Source organism: Dendroctonus ponderosae, unplaced genomic scaffold, assembly GCF_020466585.1.
Source record: "Dendroctonus ponderosae isolate FM_Combo_2020 unplaced genomic scaffold, Dpon_F_20191213v2 Dpon_F_20191213_9, whole genome shotgun sequence".
NCBI lineage: Eukaryota > Metazoa > Arthropoda > Insecta > Coleoptera > Curculionidae > Dendroctonus > Dendroctonus ponderosae.
This window is the reverse complement of record NW_026019116.1, coordinates 38,958-46,982: the sequence shown is the minus strand read 5'-3', so window position 1 is coordinate 46,982 and position 8,025 is coordinate 38,958. Positions and strand designations below refer to the sequence as shown.

The 8,025-nt window shown below is 37.3% G+C and overlaps 1 long non-coding RNA gene across 1 annotated transcript; it reads right to left on the bottom strand.

Annotated features, from left to right (window-relative positions):
- Nucleotides 1-2,159: 2,159 nt before the first annotated feature.
- LOC109540847 lies at nucleotides 2,160-7,802 on the bottom strand. Its single transcript, XR_002172258.2, has 4 exons — nucleotides 7,624-7,802; nucleotides 6,772-6,831; nucleotides 2,422-2,550; nucleotides 2,160-2,356 (listed from the first exon to the last, which is right to left on the bottom strand). It is a non-coding gene; the product is annotated as an uncharacterized LOC109540847 (long non-coding RNA).
- Between the last annotated feature and the right edge of the window lie 223 nt (nucleotides 7,803-8,025).

Sequence of the window (8,025 nt, the reverse complement as noted above, 5' to 3'; positions counted from 1 at the left end):
TGTCTATTTATCAATTAAAATACGTTTCGGTGTTTTCCACCATCATCAGTTTCTATGTGTAGCGTTGTTGCTACTTTAAGCCTTGGCATATATTTTAAAATATATGCCAATATATCAAAGTCAGTCAAAATAAGTGGTTAATAGCTGTTTCAGACCCTTTACCTGTTACAGTAAAATGCAGTTCTAAAGAAATTGTATCAAAGATTATCAACAATAACACCCTCTTAGGACTTCAACCTGAATGCAACGTTTTTATTGGCAGCACTAGAGTTCAAGCAAATAAGATGATAGATGTTCATAAGAACGTTACCTACAACAGTCACCCAGTAATCATTCCTTATTCTTGTTGCAACAATATTCCAGAGAACATACATCTGCCAGTATTAAAACCACTTAAACGCAGTAAATTAGATGTTGAAGGCCTCAAAATAGCTCAACGTAAGCTGAACCAATATTCCGATGAATTGAACAAACTTCTGAACCAATCGTTCGTCAGCAAACATCTCAACTGGATCACCCCCTTGACAATAACACTGATTGTCATGGGGGTAATCCTGTACATCATCTGCAAATATAGAAGAAGAAGAAGAAGGACTACATTTCCTTGGATTGGAATTGGAATCACCGCATGCAACCACAAATTTCCTCCTTCATCACCCAGTCAACTGAAAAATACATTCATGAAACAATGGAAGAAGATTATTCCCAAAAGAAGACCTTCAATCAACCTGAGGAAACATATAGAAGAAGATGAAGAAACATCATTAAATCTCAATAAACAGTTAGCTGAAAAAAGTTGTTTTCAGATACCAACTTTTTTGTAAAAGGGGGAGCTGTTATATCAAGTCTACAATCAAGGCCACCTGTAAACATGCTTTTATGTGAATAAGTGCCCACAACAATGCATGCAACAAAGATCCATTGTATCTGCAAGCTCAGCAAAAAATCATCTATCCGTGATCCCACGATGTTGACCCGTTGACCCAGCCAGGATCTTTGTCAGCCAGTATTTCGCACCAACAAAGAGTCGTAATTATTCTTCCCTTATTTTGAAAAACTTGAAATTAATAAAGTGTTGTTTTTTAAATTTATATTTGTATAACATATGTAACATATATATAGGGTGATTCAAAATTGGCGTCATTCCTCTGGAGGTGTTGTATGGCGCTGTTATAGAAATACAGGGAAAATAGTAAAATAAATTAGTTGATGTTAAAAACTGAGAAATTTGCAAAAAACCATATCAGAAATACGGCAGCAATGTTTTTTAAGGTAATCTGTCTTATTAACATTGCGCAGATACCTGTTGCTTCGTAATTATTTAAAACTCCGGTAACCATAGAATTATACAGACTGACAAAATGATAGACAAGGATAAACGGTAAATTTAACAAGATTTGTTGACGAAATGTCAACCTGTTCTCATAACCTCGAATATTGGTGTTTGAAAATAAACCATACAACACCAAACATTTGAATGGTTAACTCCAACCAAGCTAGTGCCTGTGTAATCTCCTTATTATCCACTCTTATCAAGCAGCTTCTCGAACTCAGTTAATTAACTCCTGCCCCATTTGTTAATGTGTGTGCTCCTTGTACTATGTATCGTGCAAACGTGGTAGGAATGTAGGCCTTTCTCGGTATTTATTTGGTGCTTGAGAAAGTGTTAGTTATTGAGCTCTGAGTGCCCCTTGAAGGCCCTGATTCGATTATATTCGATTATTCCTCTGTCTGTCTCTGGAACCCGAACATCGATTATCGTCCACTATCTTCCTGGAACCATTCTCCTCGCTCTTTGTTGGAGTGAGTTCTTTAAGCTTCTGCTATGTTACTGATTTATTTCCCTTAAACTAATCGCATATCCGCAAATTCGTGAAAGGAAATTCAAAGTAAGTCACAGTTTGACAAATTATTGTTTTTATTGACAAGGGACTATCCACCTGTAACTATCTGTTAATGACAAAAAATATCCATTGCCGCTGTGCCATTTCATAAAAAAATTTTAGAAGGGAACTTTTTTGATATCAAAAATTTTCGTAATTTATTTGATGGAAAGATGGTAATTTTTCTTTTTGAATGCTTAAGTATTCCAATATGCTGCTAATTAAACATGGAACATTTTCTAAATAATGCTTAACAACAAGGTTGAAATTCGATCTTCAACTGTTAATATCTTCTAGAAATTTTTGAAAAAAAATGTTTCTATATTTTTATCGTAATATTCAAGTAAGCATCTATCACCCCTTAAAAGGAATGCCGCCAATTTTGAATCACCCTGTATAATTCGAACAGGATCAATAATAATAAATATTAATTTACAGCTACTGTCATTCAATTCCCATGGCTTCTGATAAATCTGAAATTATTAAGATATAAATGATATATTTTTTACTCAATTTTTATATACACTCCAAAACTTACTTATTTTCGGCGTTTTCCTGAACTATTAAGCAATTAGTCGGCATTCGCCATTGAGGCTTCGTAGTTGAGTCGCATCATTACAGGAAAGATAGGGGGTGTCTCCAGCTAGACCTGGAGCATATGCTGGACCTAGGGGGATTGTCACATGTTAAGTACATTAATTTCATAAATAACTGCAAGTAGTACGTAGTTACTGAGAGCAATACCTAATTGACTGCGAACATATTTTTGCTGGACCAGTAGTTTCAGATTAACACAATCTGCATATGACATTTCTAAATTATTGTACTTCATTGAAACTTGAACTAAATTAATTCAATATTGCTAGAAGAGCTTAAACAGTTGTAGTTCATTAATCACTTTTCCAAGGTTAACAATGAAAATATTCATTGCCCTGCCCATATGAGCAACCTAGGATCACCCATTATATCGAAATACATCAACAAAACATATTTAATACATCATCTACAAGGGTTTCCGTTATATAGATAAGATCGATGACGATTAATACGATGAAGACGTTTCAAAAAATTATATCGAAAGGAAATTTGAAACTGAAATAGTTCTTATTATTTAATAAAACCACATTGTTTATCTAAATTGGAATTATTGCACATGTGTTGACACTAAATACATAAAGAATTGATATGTACTATGTGGTGCTTAATTTAAATAAATATATCCAAAATATCGATTGCTTGACATTATCGTGTGTAAATCAGCTTTTTGAAGGTATCTTGTGTTATTTCGTTTGCTTATTAATTTATATTTTGGATTTGGAAATCTTGCAATACATCTAAATTTTGTGTACCAACTTCTGCAAGATCTAGTCACTTGAATCAGCGTATGGTATGGGCGGAAGACTTGCGGATGTAGTCTCATAAATCGGGATGTTCAAAGAAAAACAAGATTATTTTCATGCCCCTAAACACACTTGAAGAACCTAGACCCGGTTTTTAAAAAGAACATCTTGCAGCCGAATCAACAACTACAGAGTTTAGAGCAAACTCGTCAAAGATGCTTGATGTCGCTGATTTAGATAAACGCGACAACTATTTGTTGCTTTTCGATATTTCAACTATCCCCACCACATTAAAGGAAAAAACAACGACTTGAGGAAAAAAATTATTCAAGTCACAAATCATGAACGCTTTACCATATAAAGTGTAATTGAAAAAATCAATTCAGAATTATCTAAATACTGCCAATAAAGGAAAGCGCAATTATTGTGCGTCGAACTCAGGAAAAGGCGGTACGCCGAGGTGACAGAGGCGGGACCCAGTGGCATACAGACAATGCCTCGTGAAGTCAGGGCTAGGCTTGGAGCAAAGGTGGCTGCTACTGGGGTGAGCACTTCGAAGTCGATTCGCTGCTACAACCAGCATTTTGGGGACCACCTGAGTAGGGACTGTCAGGAATCCATGGCGAAACAGTGCTGACTATGTGGACAGATAGGACATTATGTACATTATTGTCCTCGGCGAAAAGAATCAAAGGTAAGTGCACCGGAAGATGCAAAAGCGGCATTTGTGAGGTTGATTAATTCGACCCATACCTACAAAAAAATCGCAGTGGCTCAGAATGACGTTAAGATTAAGGAGTACATTGACACTGGCAGCGAGCGTAACATTCTGTGTCGGCTCTCCGTTGAATATTTGGGTTAATTAAAGATTTAAGACATTCATCTAGTGTTGCGAGGGTTCGGAGAAAGCTTATGGATGGCCATGGGAGAAGCAAAAATACTCATAGATGGCGTCTCCATGGAAGTTAATGCTTTTAATGCTGAGAGCCATCATTCTGGCCTTGATTTTCTTTTAGGGCAACCGGCGTTAGTTTTTGCGTCTGGTTCAGCGTTATAATCGGCACGGCAACGATGACTGGCGACGAGGCAGCCCTGGATCAGCCGATCCAGTGCATCAGTCTGCAACTGGACGAGGCGAGTAGGCGGAGGATAATGTCCATGCAGAATATCACCGGGGAACCTGGCGAAAAGGCAGAACTCCAGGTAGTGGTCCACGATGGCGTTGCTGGTATGTATAATCTGGTCGGGGAGAGTCAATTTGAGACAGATGGCGAAGTGGCGACCCGAGGTGTACCACTGGTAAGGGGCCACCAAGATCTCAGGTAAGAACTAACCCTCATAATGCATGTGACATTGATATAATCGATGCCGGGCGTGATAAAACTGGCAATATTGGTGGTGAATGTTATGAGCAGCAGTTTGGCGATTGGCCAGTTTTCCGAAATGTGTCAAAAGTTTTGCCTTAGTTGCGCAATATTTGTCAACTTTAACCAATAAAGATGTTGTATAGCATTGGGATGATTCCGAGCAGAGCAATTTTGCATTTGAGCAATTGAAGGCATTGTTGTGGAAAAGACCGGTACGAGCGTTGTATGATAGTGGCAGGGCGATAGAGTTATATACGGATACTTGCAAACTAGGTGCAGCAGGTGTTTTGCTGCAGAAACAAGACGATGGTGAATGCCAACATGTGTTTTATTTTAGTCGAGTCACTCTGGTAACTGAGCAGTAGTGGCATATTTTTAAATTCGAAACTTTGAAAGTTGAATCGGTAAAGAGATTCCGGGTTTATCTGATAGGTGTTCCCTTCAAGGTGTTTACCGGTGGTTCCTCGGTCAGATCAACGTAGATGAAAAAGGATTTGATACCTCGAATTGCACGTTGGTGGAACACGCTGCAGGACTTCAACATGGAGATCGAATATCGACCTGGCAATAAGATGAGACATGTCGACGATCTTGGTAGAAATCCTGTTGATGTGTGCATGATGGCCATGGGCGTGGCGGTTTGGTTTTTAACAGTGCAGCTTCAGGATCCTTAGGCGCAGGAGTTCGTTTCTGCATTAATTCAGCATGTAGCGGATGAATGCTTGGTGGCGAAATTTTGGGGAGTGTTTGGCAAATTTAGATATCCAAAGTGAATGATTTCTGACTGTGGTCTGGCTTTTACTAGTAAAGCGTTCACTAGCTATTTGGTGGAAAAGAGGGCGAAACATGTGCTAAATGCGACGCGAATGGTCAGGTAGAGAGACAGAATCGGACAATGTTGAATGCAATTGAGACGAGTGCAGATTCCGAGGCGACTTGGGATGAAAAGCTTCCTGAGATTGTATGGGGCATGAATTAGACTGTGAACAAGGATCAGGTGGCTCAGGTTCTGTGCGGAAAACAACTGGTGGGGTTCCCATGGGAGATGGATTATTATTGATGTTGATGTGGACGGTGCAAGGCGTTTATTAAAATTATTGAGTTTTGCATCGATCGTATTTTTAGTCAAATTTAACCCTACCAAAATGTCAAAATTTTTTTGAAAAATTTCTAGTAGATATTAACAGTTGAAAATCGAATTTTAACCGTGTTATCAAGTATTACTTAGAATCGGTCATATGTTTGCAAAGTAGCTTATTGAAATACTTAAGAAATTGAAATGAAAAATTATCGTATTTACTTCAAATTACAAAAAAAATTCATATTCTAAAAGTACTGCTCTACATTTTTGGATGAAAAGTCAAAGCGGTAATGCTGTTTGTCGTCATTAACAGGTGTTACAGGTAGACAGCCCTTGTCAATAAGAACAATAATTTGTCAAACTGTGACTTACTATGAAGCTTCTTTCACGAATTTGCGGATATGCGGTTAGTTCTGGGGAAATGGCACCGTAACATAGCCAAAGCCGTAAGAACTTTCACCAACTAGAAATATTGGAAGATAGGAAGATGGTGAACGACAATAGATGTTTGGGTTTCAGACACAGAGGAATTTTAGAGAATAGCAGCTTAGCCTTCCAGGCGTCTTGCATTAAGTTCTGCGTTACTGCACAACAACTAACACTTTCCCAGACACCATGTGCCGAAGAAGGAAATATTCCTGCAATGTATGTAAGGCACGACACATAGAAACATCGTCATATATTATATTCTGGGCGTTTATGGCGGATTCAGGTTAAGGTTATCGGTCATGTTTGTGTTTCAATGGTTACTAGAGTTTGTAGTAATGAAGAAGTAACAGGTATTTATGTAATGTTAACAAGGCAGACGACCTTGAAAAACATTGTCGCCATCCTTCTGATCTAGTTCTTTGCTAATACCTTAGTTATTGATAACAATGTATTTTTTGACTGTTTTTCGTGTACTCCCAAAAGACCCCTAGACAGCACCCCCAGAGGATTGACGAACATTTAGAATCACTCTGTATAAAGGGCGACCCATATTCGGGTCTTCTCCTCTATGTTGTGACTTGAAAAACGATTTTTTGTATGCAACGAAAACGTAGTAGTTTAAAACTTGAAATTGCGAAGCTCAGTAACAGAAGCTATTCAATATTACTCACCTGTATATGCTGATCGTGCAGGTGGTTTGGGGGTAGTTCTATATCTGGCCTTTATTCTTCCTGTTCATATTAAAGTAGTAAATCGAAAACGAGAATTTTCAACTTTATAGCAATTAAATTATGTTTGACATAAGTGTAACATATGATTCGATTTTTAAAGCAGCTTTAAATCTGTCTTTTTAACCTGAACTAAGAACAGGTTCTTCAAGGCTTATAATATAAATGACGAAAATATTTATAGTTTGAATTTTAGAAATTGCAAAAGGGATGGGAGATGTAGTCAAAGCTGAGTACGGTTCATTATTATATTGTCTCGAAGAGTGATAGTACTCCGTGAAGTAGTAACGTTTGTCATTATAGAGTAATAAACTCGGTTAACAGCTTCTTTGAATTGAGTTCTCAATTGAAAACAGTGTAATATTGATTTAACTTCATACCAACAGTATTGTTATCTGAAATTATACCGTACAAATTGGACAGGATAGAATTATTTTCGAGGGTCAATCCGCATATAACAAAGCGAAATGTTTAAAGTTCCTTGCGTCCCTTAACCTTTAAATACAATTTTATATTATTAATTAATTACAGGCTTTATTTCTTAAATGAAGAACTTTTTATTGATAGTATTTCCAACAATTCATGTGTCTTCTCACACAACTGGTTCATTTGAGGTCTAATTTTGTACGTGTTATGTAATAACAATAACATAATACCATTCCCGAACCACATCACCTCAAAACCTTGCAAAATTATAACATAATCAGCAAATGTACAGTTATCAAAGCTAACTTTCGTATAGAACTACACGGTGAAAATGAATAAATGCTTTCAAAAGCAGCCATTCCAAATTACCTGGTAACGTAGATGTCTTATACGTACTGTAGAAAGGTCTGGTAGGTGCTGTAGACATTCTTGTTGCCGCTTCTATTATTGTCACAAACAGAGCAAAGCCAATTAGTAAAATTACAGTTTTCATTGCCGTCGATTTGTTTACGGAGCCGAAAAATCAATTGTCTGAATTTCGGAGAAGAAATCTTTATATATGCACCTATTACGTAGCAAAAACCGGTTGTTGAAAGCGAAAAATTGAAACCTGAAAACATTTCGGAATGTAAATTACGAGTTGACACATTAGTTATGTGGCGGTCCTGTACGCGTTCCGCTGAACCAGCCAAATGCTGACATTGCGTTTACATGGAACAAAAGCACATTTGCGCTAATTACTAGTGACTTCATTTTTATCTTTCATACAAT